The sequence below is a fragment of the Terrapene carolina genome, unplaced genomic scaffold (genome assembly GCF_002925995.2).
Source record: "Terrapene carolina triunguis isolate 2854851 unplaced genomic scaffold, T_m_triunguis-2.0 Scaffold427, whole genome shotgun sequence".
NCBI classification, from domain to species: domain Eukaryota; kingdom Metazoa; phylum Chordata; order Testudines; family Emydidae; genus Terrapene; species Terrapene triunguis.
In genome coordinates this window covers 383,693-402,327 of record NW_020664778.1, presented here as the reverse complement: position 1 = coordinate 402,327, position 18,635 = coordinate 383,693, and positions in this window count along the sequence as shown.

The following is an 18,635-nucleotide window of genomic DNA, read 5'->3' as shown; positions in this document are numbered from 1 at the left end:
CCTGACCCACAGCCCCCTGCTATCCCAGCCCTGGGCTTCCCCCGCCCTCTACAGCTCTGCCGATGCCCCCCAATCCCGACCCACAGCCCCCTGCTATCCCAGTCCTGGGCTTCCCCCGCCCCCTACAGCTCTGCTGATGCCCCCCAATCCTGACCCACAGCCCCCTGCTATCCCAGCCTTGGGCTTCCCTTGCCCCCTTCAGCTCTGCCGACGTCCCCCAATCCTGACCCACAGCCCCCTGCTATCCCAGTCCTGGGCTTCCCTTGCCCCCTTCAGCTCTGCCGACGCCCCCCAATCCCGAACCACAGCCCCCTGCTATCCCAGTCCTGGGCGTCCCCTGCTCCCTACAGCTCTGCCGACGCCTCCCCTTTCCTGCCTGGTGGGACTGGCTGAGGCCTTAGGACTCAGTGCAGTCAGGGGGCCCAGCTGTGGAGAGACCTGAGCAGTAACGGGGCGGGTGGCAGCTGATCTGGTTTACACCTTGCAGGGCTGGAGGGTCCCTGCTCCTGTTGCTGTCTAAGAGGAGGCTGCAGTCCAGGGTGTTGTCAGATGCTACCGGTGTGGTGCTTCTGCTTTCTCCTGTTGATATCACTCGGCTGCGTGCATGTGTTCCCTCTGTGTGCTGCCCCAGCTCTGCACAGATCGCTGACACAGCAAACCTGACAAGAACCCCCAATAACCACAGAGTCTAGTAAGATGCAAAGTTACGTTGAGTAGGTTTATTGCGACCTCGGACACAATGGCAGTTCCCTGTAGATTACTTAGTCTACCGGGCATACTACAAGAAAATGCCTCTTGGCAAGGACCCGGCTCAGTGGCGGGACTTTCCACTGCCCCCTCGGCCGGACAAAGACACCACCCCAGGGATACATTTTTATACACGGGTACAAACAAGTTACACATCACTCCTGACGTATTGAGGTGCAACCCCTCTACGTAGCAAGGTACAACTTCCCTACGTAGTAAGGTGCCGCCTCTCACCTTGTACATGTTGGTTCGATCAGAACAACTCTATCCATCATTTTACCCTTTTGCCCCTGTCATTGGGATGGGTCAGCCTGTTCCATGTTATCTGTGGAATGTTCCAGTATAGTATGTGTTCTGATCTCTGGTGTTCAGTACCTTTTAGGTATGTCTCTTTTTGCAGCATCAGCCCTTTCCCTGCCAGCTTCTGTGAGCAGGGCCTGCCTCTGGCTCACAGCTTAACTTTGCTTTATGCTAGCACAGTCTTGACCATTTCTTTAGTTCAGGCCTCAGGCCTCATATTGGGCCTTTACTTTACTTTACTGGGCCTTCACTTACTACACAGGGCAGAGCAAGGGGGAAACGCCGACCCCCCGGCAGCCCTCGAAGGGAACGGAGACAGGAATTCCAGCATGTGCCTCCCCGCCAGACACCTGCATGGGGTCGAGCCAGGGGCTGCACCAGTCCAACTCTGCCACTGAGTCGCTGTGTGGCCACAACCATCTTGGGCCTCAGTTTACCCAGCTCTAAAACCTACCTCCCGGGGCCTCACTCTAGCTCCCCGCTCGGTCCTCGCTCAGGCAAAATGCCCATCAGTGTCCATGGGCCCGTCGTCAGAGAGCAGGGCACGGAGCTCCGGTGCGTCAGCATTTTGGGTTAAGGGGGAGCAAGGAGCAGGGGTGTTGACTCAGCAAAATCTCCTGCCGGCGTTTGCGCCAGGTGCTGTCCCCCGATCTCCTGCTGCTGCTCCAAACGGGTGGGAGAGAAGAGATGGGGGCTCGTTCAGCCACTGAGGTGCTCATGCAGGCTCAGGGTTGGAGGGGTTCACTCAGGCGGAAGGACGCAAGCGAGGGATCTGCTCAGAAAGCTTCCCCCTCCATTGCCTACGTCCACCCCCCATCCCAGCCACCAGCTCCCCTCCCAGTCCCTAGTCTGCCTGCCCCACCCCCATGGAACAAAGTGCGTTTGATCTGCTATGATTGCAAACATCGTTCCCAAGAGCCCCTCCTTGCCACTGAGTCCTGATGGCCTTTGATCAGGGCCAGGTGCCTGACAGACAATCATCTGCCCTACATGGGCTCTTTGCTTTTAAATTAGCTTCCCATACATAGCCTGGGCCCAGACTCCACTTAAAGGGACCAGCAACCCCATGACACCTCTGCACTGACATTCGTTCGTCTACATGGAGCTATTTATCTAGGTTTCTCAGTTGGTGCCCATCACCACAGGATCTGAGGGCCAAGTATCTGAGTGTCATTTGTCCTGTGGGGAGGCAATCTCTGTTCCCCCGTAACAAGAGACTGACCTTTTCGTTCTAATTCAATATAAAGGTGCACGAGTGATAGTGAGCAGGGGCTTGTTTACACTAGCAAGGTGTAGTGCTTGAGCTCTACTAGTACAGTTCAAGCAGTACAACCCCCACAGTATGGGGACAGTCATATCAGTATAACGGTGCTTTATACCAGTACAGTGAGGGGAATAAGCTATATTGGTGTAAGACACTTGTATGAGGATATAACTGTGTGCACAGTAGAAGTTGTGCTGGGACAACTATTAAGGGAGATGTAAATAAATGCATCCCTACCCAAAATAGTTATAGAACTTTTTGGTACTCAAATCCCCGTCCGGGGGGAATTGCCAAAAAGCCGGACATGTCCGGGGAAATAGGGAGGCAGCATAAGCCAGGGTCCGCCCGGCCCCAGCACGACCTGCCGGGTCCGCAGCGCAGCCCAGCCGTCCGGCTACATTGGGAAGGGAGAAGGGGGGGCGCAGCCGCAGAAGGCGGCGAAGGGGCCGCTGCTGCCCCTGGAGGCCGGGCGGACCGCGCGCCCCAGCCGAGCCCGCAGGACCACGGGGAGGCCGGGCCCAGCCAATGGCTTGGGCTTCCCTCACGGGCGGGGACTCCCCGGCCACTGGGGGACCCTTCCTGCGGCCCCATCACCCCGCGCGGCAGGAAGGAGGCTGCGGCGCGGGGCAGGGAGTGCGGCGTGTGCCGGGGCTGCAGGGACCTGCGCTGCCCCAGTCGCCGCTGAGCATCCGAAGCCCCCGCCAGGCAGAGGCTGCCAGGGGAGTGGGGGAGCAGGGCAGGCGGGGGGGTGCAGAGGCTGCAAGGCGAGGAGGAGCAGGGCAGGCAGGGGCATAGAGGCTGCAGGGGCAGGGGGGCGCAGGGGCAGGGCAGGCGGTGGGGTGCAGAGGCTGCAGGGGCAGGGGGGTGCAGGGGCTGCAGGGTGAGTGGGGAGCAGGGGGCACAGAGGCTGCAGGGGCAGGGGGGGTGCAGGGGCTGCAGGGCGAGGAGGAGCAGGGCAGGCAGGGGCATAGAGGCTGCAGGGGCAGGGGGGCGCAGGGGCAGGGCAGGTGGGGGGCGCAGAGGCTGCAGGGGCGGGGGTGTGTGTGCAGGGGATGCAGGGCCAGTGGGGAGCAGGGAAGCACTTAGCAACCCCCAACCAAGATCAGAGCAGGAGGGAGGAGGGGGAATGTGGGGTGCTTAGAGGAGGGGGCAGAGTTGGGGCAGGGACTTTGGGGAAAGGGTTAGAATGGGGGTGGGGAAGGGGCGGAGTTGGGGCGGGGCCGGGAGCAGGACCGGGGCCCCGTGGAGTGTCCTCTTTTTTAAATGTTTGAATATGGTAACCCTAACACAGCAGCTCTTAGAGCTGTGCAGCGTCTCCCCGTCCCGTCATTCCTGCTCAGAACGCCTGCCTGTCCCAGCCCAGACGTGCGTGACTGATGCGTGGGAGCCCTCCGAATGTGGTGCCAGCCAGCACGGTGCTCCCAATCCCGATCCGGGTACGGCTGCAGCTGGAAAGCCACCAATGTATTTGCACTCAAGCAAGGCAATTTATTCCCCCCAAAATGTTCCTCTTCCTCCCGCTCTGCTGCACTGTTTCCTCAAGCTCTTTATCCCAGGCGAGCTGTGCCAGCGTAAGGCAGTTTCAATCCATGAATCACAATTCACACTGGACACGAATAGGCAATGCCATTCGCATTACCGAGGGCCACGCTGATTTGCAACGTGCAAGACTCGTTAATGATGCTTATCCGCTTCCATTGCTTCCCGACAGATGCCAAAGCGCTTTTCGCCACAGACAGGCAGAAATCAGTTTGCCCGCCCCTGGAAATGCAGCCACCTCTGGGGAGAAACACGGCAGCTGTTTCACGGCACGCAGGAACAGTTCAGGAATGGAAGTGAAGAAGACTCCTGGGTCCAGCTGAAACTGCAGGTGCAGCGTAGGGCGGCAGAATGCAATTGGTCACAGTGGAATTAAGCCAAGACACTGGGGTTAACGCACCACTGCTCCGAGGAAATGGGCCATGGGGTTTTTAATGAGCACAAGTGGTGAAGATCTCGGCCTTACACCTCTCAAGTGGGGAGCAGGTGTTTAGAGTAACAGTCCCTGAGGCACCAGGACGTGTGCAGAAATGCAAGCAGAGCGTACAGCGGGAATGCCCTGGTGAGTTGGTGCCATTTTTAACACACCCACACGGACTCCAGTTGTGAGCTGCTCGTGCGATTTCTAGGCCAAGGAGTGGGGGGATGGGTAGAGGGGCGACTTGTAGCCCATAGAGCTAGGTTCGCCTTTTATTGTTCTTAGCAGTAACAGAAGGAACCTGCAGGCCTGTATCCTGCAAGACATTGGCTTAAGCAAGTTGGCAGAAGTCAAGTAGCCCATGACTCTTGGACTATATCAGATGGCCCCCTAGTTACCCTAGATTCTGCTCAAGAGAGGGAGTTGGTACATGTTACCAGGCAGCTGCAGGAACGTGGAAGTCTAAAAGGACTGGGGCCGCAATGAATCCATCTCGTGTCATCCAAATCGCACTTCAGACACAGGGCGCTAAGGCACATTGTTCAAAGGGAGTTCGGTGTCGATATCTTGTAGAGGATCGGAGCCCTGGTGCTTTTAAAGGCACTGTGGATTTTGGACCTCTCAGTACCCGCCTTGGGATTTCTGAGCATCCGTAATGCCCGCTGACTTGGTTTGAAATCACTGGCTCTGGGCACCTGGGAAAAATCAAACCCCAGGTATCTCGGGTTGGGCCCCTTTTATTGTTATGTGTAGCCCAGTCGCGGGCCCCCATTGTTCTGGGCGCTGCCCAGACGCATCCTGAGAGACACTCGCTGTCCTGGGGAACTCACGGTCGACACAGAGAAAGGGTCGGAGGGGAAACGGGCACCAGGAGGGAAGGTGATTGCCCGAGGTCACGTAAGAGATCATGGCAGGGGCAGGAACAGAACCCAGTGCTCCTGAGCCTGTCCAGGGCCCCGGCCACTGGGCAACGTCGCCTCTTTGATGCACGTCCCTTTCCCAAGCATTCGCCGAGCAGCGATTGCAAGGCAGCCATCGCTTCAAGGGACTGGCCGAAGGACAGGAGTGGTGCTCCGTGCCCCAGCGGCAGCGCGGAGGGAGGAGCGGACATGGTGGGCAGCGCAGCCGGGGTGGGAGGCGCGGGTAGGGACAAGAGTGCAGACGGCTCTGATGATGCTCAGGGTACCCAAAAGAGACCGGAGCGTCCAGAGGCGGCTGTGGGCAACAGTTCTGCTTCTCAGGCCTCAGGGAGCTTTCTGCAGACTGGGGAAAGTTCATTTGGGCACAACTTCCTCGGGGGCTGGTCCGAGCCTGTGGAATGAACTTCCCCAGGAACGAAGGACCATCATGACCTCCCCACCTTCCGCTCCGAGCCCCAGGCGCCGTCCATCGCACAGAGCGCAGCAGCCAGAAAAACTAGACAAAATGCAAGAGCTCCAAAGAACCCCCTATGACTTTATATGGTTAAAATATGACCATGCGGATCATTGTTGCTACCACGGTTATACCCTCGCACCAAGTCTTGTTCAAAGTGTGTCAAGTAAGGTGTCAATGGGAAAGTTATGATTTGCTGAATATGATTATCCTATTGGTATGCGTGCATCATTTTTATCTAACGTTATGGAGATTGGCTCTATGCCTGTATTTCAAATGTGTTTGCTTCTGGGTAACACCCGCGAGGTATTTAGCCAGCATGTTGTGAAGGGATTAGTCAAGCGGCTTGGCCCATCAAAGAACACGTCACTCACAACGGGCCACGGAAGACGCCTATCCACACCTGATGAGCTGTGGACATTCTAGCTAGAATATGGCTATGACTCAGCGAAGCATGCAAGGGCATGTGACCCCCAACTCCATCTTGTTACCTATAATTTTCCACAAGCTAGAACAATGGGTTTCCCTCCACAGGGCAGATGCTATAAAAGGCCATGGGAAAATCTCCATTTTGCCCCTTTCCTGCTCTGATCTCTGGATTTTTACTAATGGGAGCATCTAACCAAGGGCCTGAAGACCTTCCAGATCATTTGGAAGCAACCAGAGATTTAACAAGCCAGCAGTTTATTTCATCACTGCCTCAAGCCTGATCCAAGAACTTTGCAAGTAATTGTGTGTATTTGATTCTTTTAACCAATTTAAACTCTAACCTTTCTTTCTTTCTTTTTATAAATAAACCTTTAGCTATTAGATACTAAGGGATTGGCAACAGCGTGATTATTGGGTAAGATCTGAGTTATATATTGATCTGGCTTTGTGGCTGGTCCTTTGGGATCAGAAGAACGCTTTGGTTGATGAAACTGGTTTCAATAACCGCTCATCATCAAGTCTAGTGGCTGGGTGCTGAATTCAGGACTGGAATACCTAAGGAGGCTGCATTTCTGACTTCTCGTTAGCCAGTGCAGGGACAGACGTTTACTTTTGTTGCTGGTTGGGTATATCTTATAGAAGAATACCCACCAGTTTTGGGGTGGTTCTGCCCTGTTTCTCAGCAGCTTGGGGATGGAGGGGGGGCAATAGAGGACCACCCAGGACAAGTGTCGTCATGTCACTCAGGGCACGGCAGGAAGGCACCCAGACACCACATTGATGAGGACGGGATAGCAATGGGTATGGAACAGAGCAGAGCAGATCTTAGCGTTGTCACGAAGGAAGACGGGGCAGCATTTGGATCTGGCTTGGGGGGCGGCACACGAGAGGGTGGAGGCAAGGATTTGCCAGGCTCCCAGCCGGGAAGGGAACGGGAGGAGTTCAGTGTGGGCCAGGCTGGCAGAGACGGCAGGGAGACAGGCCAGGCAGGGGGTCAGGCCAGAGGGAGAGGGGTCTGCAGGGGAGAGCAGGTTGGGGAGTCGCCCATGTGACGATGGCGGGTGGGGGAGGGGAGTCGAGCGAGACGCCGAGGAAACACAGTTCAAGGCAGCCCTGCCCTGAGGCCCCGACACTCACGCTAGAGCCAGAGAGTGGGCTGGGAAATCCAGAGGGGCCTGAATTGGGGGTGAACCAGGACGCTCTCCCCATTATAGCCACGTTGCAGATGGGCAATCCTGCGCTTCTCAGCCCGCAGGGCCTCACAACGCCAGACGAGCTCGACAAACTACCCAGCCCGGTCGGCTCAGCCGCCTCCGAGATGCAGCCACCGTGGCTGGGGTGGGACACAGCAGCTGTAGCACGGCGCACAGCAACGCCGCCGGACAGGAGGTGTGGAGTTAAAACTGCAGTGGGTATGGAAAGTGGCAGAATGTCATTCTCTGAGCTGGAACGTGGTCAGCACCCCACATTTAACACCCCTATCCCAATTAAAAGGGGCATAGGCCCAAATCGTCTAAGGCAGTGGTTCTTAACCTGGGGATCACGCCCCCCCCCCGGGGGTGCGAGATGCCCTTTCTGGGGGTGCGAGAAATGCCAGATTTTTTAGATGGTAAATCATCGAAAACACAAATTAAGCACAGGCACGTAAGTACAACTACTTTGTTTCATCAAACCTATGTATTTATTAGCATTATACATGTTTTAACGATTACGGCGTTAAATTTTAACTGCGAAATTAAAATAAATATATACATCTCTCTCTTCCATTCTATAGTTATGATATATCTAGGTTTAAAGAACTGACCTACGTCAACCATTTTTGACAAGGGCTGTGAGAACGTATCTTTTGAGACCCAAAGGGGGTGCAGGCTGCAGTAAAGGTTAAGAATCACTGTGCACCTAACACCCAGTGACTCCAATAGGAGTTAGGCACCCATAAGGATCTGGACCTTAATGACCAGAGGTGGTCGCATTTGAAAGACTTCCCTCCTATAGCACGGCACCCCCTAACTCCACACTGGGGCATTCCCTTGGAGGGCCGGCTCCCCCTTTCCCAGCAGTCCCAGGAGGTCTCCCATCCATGTTCTGAACCAGCCCGACCCTGCTTAGCTTATGAGCGTTGGCTGGAGCAGGGAAAGTCAAAAGAGCAGCTGGTTATTTTCAAGCCCCGTCCAGGGCTAGCTGCCTATTTTATGCCCAGGTAGTTGGCAGGTCCTGGGAGCGTCACACTCCCTGGATGGGCTATTTACATCACTGTCTTTTCAGGGAACAGCCGAGCACAGAGCGCCTGCCAGCAAACTGCAAGGATCGCCAGGCCAGGCGTGTGTTTCTCTGCAAACAGGAGGCGGGCCCAGCAAAGAGAACAAGGCCACTTTGGAAAGGGGGCGGCCGTGGTGGCGTTTAGGCGGAATAGTGCTCAGAACGGACCTTTCGTCCCGGAATTACGGAGGCGGAGTTCTGTGCCTGCACCAGGTCAGCAGCGCAGCCATGGGCTCTGCGTTCCCCATGGCTCGGAAGATGAAGAGGCTGGAACCAATGGGGTGTTAATGGGGATATGCTGGCCGCAGCCCTGGGGTTTTCGGTCTGCGGGCACCCAGCACCTGTGGCAGCACAGCACGCCCAGCGTATGCGGTTGTCCCTGGTGCAACGGGCAGCCCAGCGTGTGTGATCTGGTACTGTCAGCATCTGAGCAGGTGCAATCTCTGTGGCACAGCTGGCTCCAGAGTGGCACGGTTCCACCTGGGCACAGCTGGCACCATCAGCAGTAACTGAGTAGCAAGACCCCTGGAGAGAAATCTGAGTGGCAAGATAGAGAAAGTGTTTTCTCTCCCAGCTTGGGCCTCCTTTCTAGGTACCTGCATGGCCCCAGTCACCTTAGTATCTGAGCAACTCGCACCACTGCTGGGAGGTAGGGAAGCATTATCACTGTATTGCAGACCGGGAATTGAGGCCCAAAGAGATTAAGTGACTTGCCCAAGGTCACCCAGGAACTCTGTGGCAGAGCCAGGAATCAAACCCAGATCTCCCTGAAGACCTCTCCGACTACTGGCCCATCTCAAACCTCTTACTCCTGTGCAAAATAATTGAGAAAGTAGCAGCCACTAAGCGCCAATAACATGTGACAGCAGCCAACATCCTGCCTCACAACCAGGGTCCAGACCAGGGCACAGCACAGAGACCACCCTAGTGGCACTAAAACCCGAACTCCTTACAGCCAGGGACACAGGTGAGATCGCCATGCTCCCACAGTACACGACAAGGCCCAGCTAACCCACCTACATGGCACAGCAGGAGTAGGTGGCCCAGCGTTACAGGGGCTCCAATCGTGCCCCTCTAGCAGAACTCAATGAGTGACGATGGGTATCTGCTCCTCCTTGTCCAAGGCTCTCACCAGCCCCCACATGGCTCCATGCTATCCCGCTTCTCTTCAATGTCTGTGAGATTGGATCCTGAGAGGCCAAGGGCTTACCTGCCAACAGGATGCTGATGACACTCAACTCGACGGCTCATTTTCTGCCGCTCCTCAAATGTCAGACTCCCAAGGGGAGACTGGCTCGTGGCTGAAGTGCAGATGGCTCAAGCAGAAGCCAGGCAAGACCGAAGTGATGCTGGTTGGAGAGGGGAAAAGCTGGACAGAGCTGGCTCCACCTTCTACTGAAGGCACACAGTCCCCATTGGTTAAAGGGGGTCACCGCCTTTAACATGAAGCAGACTTGTCTGTGCCTGCTGTGTGTGGACCATCTCCCTGAAACCAGAGCCTCTGGCAGCATAAGCACTGCCCTCCAGGCCTTGTCCTCTGTATGGGTAGCAACAGGCACCCACCAGGCCCCAAGTCCTTCTCCACTGGACACTCACAGAACTGCCAGGCCTGCTGATCCCCACAGAACAGGACACCCCAGCTTCTAAGATCCAAGTCAGCACCAGCACGTTGCCTCACACCACGGCACTGAGATAGATTGATAGTGGAAAGAAGAACAGGTTTATTATTAAAGACTGGCGATCCAAGGGATAGTGAATAAGGATATTGGAAACAAATGGCTACATGTGAAACAAAATCCGACCATGCTTTCTAGACACCAGACTTAACTAACAAGTCACGCTCTGGTCTAAAGAAGCTTATCTCACCCAAGGTTCTGGCTGACAGCCCTTTTTCATTAAGCAAAATCACTGCCCTTTTACTTCCTTGGTGAAGGCTGCCTGGGTCTCCCTTTCGTCCCCCCAAATATACTCAAGCAAACCGTTGATTACTCTCCACGTAGGGCTTCCCCCCCATCTGCTTTTCTCATCCGGTTAGTTTCTTTCTGAAGTCCTCATGCTCTTTCATTTGCAGTCAGTTCAAGCTGGTGATAAGGGGCCCCATGGCGAACCAGACAATAGTCCATTTACATGTAAACAGGTAGATGGATGGACATCTCCCATGTGACAGAAAACCTGTTTGTCACCTTTGCTGGTGACCTTGATGCAGACTTCAAGAATATTTTTGGTATACGTCCTCAACTCCTTACATAGCATCTGTGCGTATATTTCAAAATAGTATCGATGACCAGTGTGACACCGGCTTTCATTAGAGGTGTCACATGGCATTCCTTGGTGCACCAGAATGTACACGTCAGACTCAGGAGATCCCAGCACCCCCTTGCCTGTTGGCATAAAGAAGTGCTTAGGCCACTGTCATGCAAATCTTTGGGTTCCTATCTGACTCCTCACTATCCTTGGATGACCAGGGAGTATCAGTCTCCAAAATGCCTCCTTTCACCTCCAGATCTCTAGGAAACTTTGTCCCTTCCTCCTGGAGAAGGTCCTGGCCACAGCAATCCATGCATGTGTCCCATCCAGGCTGGACCATTGTAATTCACTGGCTCTGACGCTGAATGTGAAGAAGATGCAAAGGGTCCAGCCGGTACATGGCTGCCCGCCTTCTTCCTGGCTCAGGCTGCTGAGAGCATGTTAGGCCTGTGCTCAAGTCCCTCCCTTAGCTCCTAGCTTCCAATGCATGTTAAATACTTTGGTCCTAATCTTCAAAGCAACTAATGGCTAAACCCCCCAAATGTTGCTCGATGAAGCACTGTGACAGCTGCGCTCCTCTGGGACTTTGCAGGCCACAGAGCCTAGGACGAAGCACGGGACAGCTGGGGACAAAGCGTCCTCCGTCGAGGGGTTCAGGCTGTGGAATGGACTTCCAGAAATCGGGCACATCCCAAGTGCGGCCATACTTAGGAAACCCTGCAAAACCCCTCTCTCTTTGACAAGCCTTCCCCCTGGGACCCTCCCAAGATTGAGCACCCCCCTTCTCCTCAAAAATCCCAACCAAGACCATAAGAAAATGGGTGAAATCTAAAATACTCCTAACCCACAGCCCTACCCCCCGCAGAGTTTTGGCCCCGATGATGGGCTTACCGCCTGGACCCACTCTATTTCTTGGTGGGCCCTTTCAATTTCCTGGCCCCAGCTCCACCTGCCTTGGCTGCCAGCCTTTCCAGATCAAAAATGACTTGAAACTGAAACCTAGAATACTGGAAAAAATAACCCCAAGTATACATACAATATGATGGGGGCTAATTTAGCTACAACTAATCAGGAAAGAGATCTTGGAGTCATCGTGGATAGTTCTCTGAAGACATCCACGCAGTGTGCAGCAGCAGTCAAAAAAGCAAACAGAATGTTAGGAATAATTAAAAAAGGGATAAAGAATAAGACGGAGAATATCTTATTGCCCTTATATAAATCCATGGTACGCCCACATCTTGAATACTGTGTACAGATGTGGTCTCTTCATCTCAAAAAAGATATACTGGCACTAGAAAAGGTTCAGAGAAGGGCAACTAAAATGATTAGGGGTTTGGAACGGGTCCCATATGAGGAGAGATTAAAGAGGCTAGGACTTTTCAGCTTGGAAAAGAGGAGACTAAGGGGGGATATGATAGAGGCATATAAAATCATGAGTGGTGTGGAGAAAGTGAATAAGGAAAAGTTATTTACTTGTTCCCACAATATAAAAACTAGGGACCACCAAATGAAATGAATGGGCAGCAGGTTTAAAACAAATAAAAGGAAGTTCTTCTTCACACAGCACACAATCAACCTGTGGAACTCCTTGCCTGAGGAGGTTGTGAAGGCTAGGACTATAACAGGGTTTAAAAGAGAACTGGATAAATTCATGGAGGTTAAGTCCATTAATGGCTATTAGCCAGGACGGTAAGGAATGGTGTCCCTAGCCTCTGTCTGTCAGAGGGTGGAGATGGATGGCAGGAGAGAGATCACTTGATCATTGCCTGTTAGGTTCACTCCCTCTGGGGCACCTGGCATTGGCCACTATTGGTAGACAGGATACTGGGCTGGATGGACCTTTGGTCTGACCCAATATGGCCGTTCTTATGTTCTTATGTTATATTCTTATGTGAATACCAAAGGTACTTCTCCCACCCCGTGTTCCTCCTGGGTGGGGTGGCCTCTGACTCCGCCTCCCAGCCTGGACAGGAGTACCCAGATTGTCCCTTTCCATCTCAGTGAGAGTAGGGGGGCTTACATATGCTGGTCGTCCCCCAGGGGTTTGGTCTGACTGGGTGGGGGATTGACTGGAGGGGAGCCCCTGCCCACCCCCCACACACTTCACTACAAGGTTCCTTGTCCCGGAGGTCTTAAAGAAACGGTCACCTCTTCTTGCTGAGAGTCATTTCTAACCCAGGACCACTTCTTCTCTCTCTGAATCTGCCCCTGCTATCCCCAGAGTTTTTGTATGGTTGGGGCAACTTGGAAGGGAATAACTGGGACCCCATCCAGCCCAGTTCCTCTTTCCTTAAAGGGACAGTTGGGGCAGGGGCAGATGAGCCAGAGACCCCACAAAGTCCACTCAGGACTTTGCTGTTGCTAGTCATTTTACACGGACGTTGCCCAGATGCTATGGGGATGGGCAGCAGTCTAAAGCCCTAAGAGAAAGCGAAAAAGAGATTTTCTGAGTCCCAGTCTGGTGCCGTAACCACAGGGCTGAATTATCCATCACGGCCTCAGGTGTAATCTCAAACCCGTCCCACGAGTTCCTTTGACTGGGTTGGTAGCGCTCTTGCTTCTCTGTTAGCAGATCATCGACGAAGTCCGCCAATGAGGCCTCGTCTTTAATGCTGCCCCAGTGAGGCATTGCTTGGCAAGAGTTACACAGCAGAGTCATTCAGAGACGATCCAAAGGGATGTTCCTGTAGCACATTCTGCAAAAGAAGGATCCCCCAAGTCCTGGTCCTCAGATACTGTCCGTCTGGGCTGAGATATCAGGGGACTAAACATCCAGCACAGACCTGCATGAGTTTAATTGATGTTTGAAGTGTTGTTCATCGAATCATAGACTCATAGACTTTAAGGTCAGAAGGGACCATTATGATCGTCTAGTCTGACCTCCTGCACAACGCAGGCCACAGAATCTCCCCCACCCACTCCTGTAACAAACCCCTGACCTATGTCTGAGTTACTGAAGTCCTCAAATCGTGGTTTAAAGACCTCAAGGTGCAGAGAATCCTCCAGTAAGTGACCCGTCGTTGTAGCTGTGCTGGTCCCAGGATATTACAGAGACAAGGTGGGTCAGGTATTGGACCAGCTTCTTTGGGTGAGATAGACAAGCCTTTGAGCCACACAGCCCGGAAGAAGAGCTCTGTGTAAGCTCCAAAGCCCGTCTCTTTCACCCACAGAAGCTGGTCCGATAACAGGTATTACCTCCCTCACCTTGTATCTCCGAGTTTAACTAAATCAATTTTAAAACAGCTTTAGCTAAACCGATGTGAGCATGGGCGAGGCCTTAGGGGCTTGTTGCAAAGCGGGGATCAACCCGAAAGAGCCCTTCCAGTGGGGAATGGTCCCAGGGTGAGTTTATAATGAACAAAGCCTGCCAGGCAAACCTGATCATTTCCCGGCAGAGATTCTGCGCCGTTCGTGGATGAAGGGACAGCAGCTGCTCTGGATTTCAGAGAAGTGTTGGAGGAAGCATCTTGGAAAACCCCCCAGGAAAGAAGCATTCAAATTGGCTTGTCAGGCGGGCAGCAAGCGGGCTGACGGATCCCAAGCGAAGGCTAATGATGAGTGGGACTGAGGGCTGGGCTACACTGGGGGGGGGGTGTCGATGTAAGATACGCAACTTCAGCTACGGGAATAGCGTAGCTGAAGTCAACGTATCTTATTTCGACTTACCTCCCGTCCTCATGGTGCGGGATTGACGGCCGCGGCTCCCCCGTCGACTCCCCTACCGCCGCTCGCCCTGGTGGAGTTCCGGAGTCGATGGGAGCGCGTTCGAGGTAGTCTGGACGTACCCTGAGTGGAGCTGGCTGGGTGGGAAGACAAGAGTATCCAGTGAGGTTATAACTAAACACTAGCTTCTGGCCAGCGTCGGAGACAGGACACTGGACTAGCTGGACTTTGGGGCAATGCCCATGTTCCTGTCTATTGCTAAATTGGAGGGAGGTGCCGGCGAGATCCCAGGTCCATAGGTTTGGGAAAGGTTGAGAGCCACTGAGCTGGACAGAGCAAAGCAGAAGGCTAAGGCAAGGGGTAGCAGTAGGAATAAATAAAGTAGTGAGTGACCCCCACCATCTCAGAATTCCTCTTTCCTGCCACCCCCACAATCCCAGCATTCCCTAGGCTCTGTGCAAACTTCAACCCACGTCCCACCTCAGCATGCAGGCGGCAGCCGCTGTTGGTTATTTTCGGCCACCATCAAGCCCTGTAATTCAATGGCCTCTCCAGCCAACTCGATTTAGCTCTGGGAAATGGCGTGGTTTCCTGATCTGATTTCCTGCTCTGAAATCGTCGTGCTCCTCCTCTTCGGATTGGATGACCGACACCTGTGAGAACACGCTGTTGTCTCGACGGGGCCAGGGGTCAGTAACGAACAGAGCCACATTCCGGGTTCTTCCCTTCCAAACAAAACTCACCGCGTGCCTCACTCACATAAAGTGAGTCGACCTGTTGCGCAGGGAAAAAAAAAAATCACCCAGAACATTTAGTGCTTCTTTAAAAAGCAAACAGAACACCGAGAGCAGCATTATTCATGACATCTGGAGCACAAGAAAATGGAATTTTAATTAAAAACTCATGGGTTGGCTGCTATAAATACACCATCTCGCTGTAAGTTATTCACCCATCAGAAACAAAGAGACTGATCCTGGGCTCAGTGAAACAAATGGGATTCTATCCATTGACGTCAATAGGACCTGATCTAAAACCCATTGAAGCCAATGGAAAGACTCCCATTCATTTCAGAGAAGTGCTGGTCTTACTGTAAATCCAGGCACAGGTACATCTTTGTCGCAACTCCCACTGAGAACTTCACTAGCCGGACAGCTAGAGGGGACAGTCTCTCTCTGAGACTGATTGACAACCCCCATTCAACTTGATGGCTTGTTAACTCTGAAGTCTAATGACCACCATGGAGGAAAGGGTGTGGTGTTCTGTTTTTGTTTTGTGTGAGCCTGTGTTTTTCCTGACAGGAGCTTAGGTGGGAAGGTTATGACAGATACAGAGGCAGCAGTGGTAGTGACCCAAGGAATGGAAGAGACAAGGAAGATGACCGGATGTGGAAGCTACGAGATGTACATGATCCTAGGGTGGGTACCCGAAAAGAGCTTCGTTTGTATGAAGTGCCACCTGCTAGAGCTGATGGAACAGAAGTTCCGAGGTTGGAGATGCAGATAGAAATTAGGTTGAATTTCAAAGGGGATTCGAGCGGATGATGGAGAGAAGGTGAGAGGAGGCAGAAGGGAAAAGTCAAGATTTGTAGTTACAAGCTGGACTGGAGAACTGTGAGATAGATTGCTGGGCGAAGAAAGTGGCCAGCGGAAACATGTGACTTCGAGAACCAGGCAGAGGACAAGACCTGTGAGTGAAGGAGAAATAGAGCTCAGGAACAGGTTTGCTGATTTGGAGAATGACGAAAAGGCATAGCAGGCTGTAACTGAAGGTGTGAGGGCCAAGAAGAAGAGAAGAGTGGCTAGTCCTGTAAGAAGAGGGGAAGAGTCAATGGAGATAGCCACAGTTCGGAGCCCCAGGAGAATAGAGGATGACTTACAGAAGATGGCAAGGGAGAACAAAGGACAAGAGGACTTGCAGCCAGAAACAACAGGAGGAAGGCTGGAGAATTGCATCACCACCAGGAAGAGGCAGGTCTATGTGACTGAGGACTCTCTCCTAAGAAGAATGGACAGGCCTGTCACCAGAGCTGATCTGGAGAACAGAGGACTGTGCTGTCTGACAAGAGCTAAGATACAGGATGTGAACCTGAGGCTGAAGAGGATCCTAATGGGAGCCAGAAAGAATCCACTGATTGTCCTTCACGTGGGAACAAACGATACTGCTAGATTCTCGCTGGAAGGCATCAAGGGAGACTGTGCCAGGCTGGGGAAGATGCTTAAAGAAATGGAAGCTCAGGTGATCGTCAGTGGGATTTTACCTGTCCCTGGAGGAGGCTAACGAAGGCAAGACAAGATTGTGATGATCAACAGATGGCTCAGGCAGTGGTACTATGAGGAGGGGTTTGGGATGTTTGACTACAGGGAGGCATTCACGACAGAGAACTGTTCCCTGGGGATGGACTCCACCTGAGTAGGGAGGGAAATAGACTTCTGGGATGGAGGTTGGCGCAACTGATTAAAAGAGCTTTAAACCAGGAACTCGGGGGAGACGGGAGATGCTCATGTAATCTCCACGCCTGATTCTAATAGTGAGCGGGAGGCAAATCAAGTAAGAGAGGGCACAGCAGTGGAGAAAGGACCAGCAGAGGGCAGGCGAATGGACAAGAGGAAAGGTAGTGCCAATACCAGTGACACTAACAGGCTGGTGCGAGATACTGGCAGTGGAATGACTGGACCTAATCGGGGAGGAGTCCAGGCAAAGCCGAGCAGAAACAACTAAGAAGTCTGCACACCAATACAAGGAGCCTGGGTAACAAAATGAGGGAGCTAGAATTCCTGGTGCAGGAAGTGAAACCAGATATTTTAGGGATATCAGAAACACGGTGGAACTGTAGTCACGACTGGAGTGCGGGTATTGAAGGGTATGTGCTGTTCAGGAAAGACAGGACTACAGGTAAAGGTGGTGGAGCAGCCTTGTATATTAATGATGCGTCAGACTGCAAAGAAATGAGACATGATGGAATGGATAAAACAGAATCCGTTTGGGTCAAAATCACTTTGGGGAAGAAATCCACCAGAGGCTGCACTGGGACAGTGCTGGGGGGCTGCTGCAGACCCCCAGGATCCAATCTGGGTATGGAAAGAGACCTCTTTAATGTCTTTAATTAAGTAAATACTACTGGGAATTGTGTGATTATGGGAGACTTCAATTTCCCAGCTATAGATTGGAGACAAGTGCTACTAGTAATGGTAGGATCCAGATTTTCCTGGATGTGATAAGCTGACAGATTTCTTCACCAAATAGTCACCAAACCAACAAGAGGTGAGGCTTTTTTAGATTTGGTATTGGTGAGTAGTGAGGACCTTGTAGAAAAACTTATTGTAGGGGACAACCTTGGTTCGAGTGATCATGAGCTAATTCAGTTAAAACTAAATGGAAGGATAAACAACAATAGATCTGCAGCGAGGGTCCTTGATTTCAGAAGGACAAACTTAAAAAAATTAAGGGAACTAGTTAGGGAAGTGGACTGGACTGAAGAACTCAAGGATCTGAAGGTGGAGGAGGCTTGGAATTACTTGAAGTCAAAGTTACAGAAGCTCTGTGAAGCCTGCATCCCAAGCAAGGGGAATAAATTTGAAGGGAAGGGTTGCAGACCAAACTGGATGATCAAGCCTCTCAAAGAGGTGATGAAGAGAAAGCAGAAAGCCTACAAGGAATGGAAGATGGGAAGGATCAGCAAGGAAAGTTACCTCTTAGAAGTCAGAAAGTGTAGGGGTAAAGTGAGAACTGCCCAAAGCCAAGCAGAGCTGGACCTTGCAAAGGAAATTAAAACCAATAGTAAAAGATTCTGTAGCCATATAAATAAAAAGAAAACAAGAGAAGAAGAAGTGGGACTGCTAAGCATTGAGGATGGGGTGGAGATTAAGGATTGTCTAGACATAGTCCCTTCTGGCCTTAAAGTCGATCAGTGTAAACGGAGAGAAGATTTCTGATAGGAGAAGGCTCTTGGAGTTAGTGACCAAGGCAGACCAAGATCCGTGGGCTGGAAGGTGGAGTTTTATAAATTCAGACTAGAAATAAGGTGCCATTATTTTTACAGTCTGCGTGATTAACCATTGGAAGAACTTATCCAGGGATGGGGTGAATTCCCCATCATTTGACGTCTTTAAAATCAAGATGGGATGTGTCTTTCTATAGGATCTGCTCTCGCTGAAACAGAAGTTCTGGGCTTGGTCCAGAAGTCACGGCACGACGTCTGTGGCCTGTGCTTTGTAGGAGGTCAGGCTGGCTGGGAATACTGGCCCCTGGTGGCCTAAAGATCTAGGAACGTCTGAGGAGCATGTTCATGTCAGCATTGGTAACCTATTTCATTGACAGTCGAAGCATGCAAGAAAGAAGTGGGTAATGATAACCAGATGTCACTGCACACAGAGCCTGTGAAAAGGAAGAGGGGGC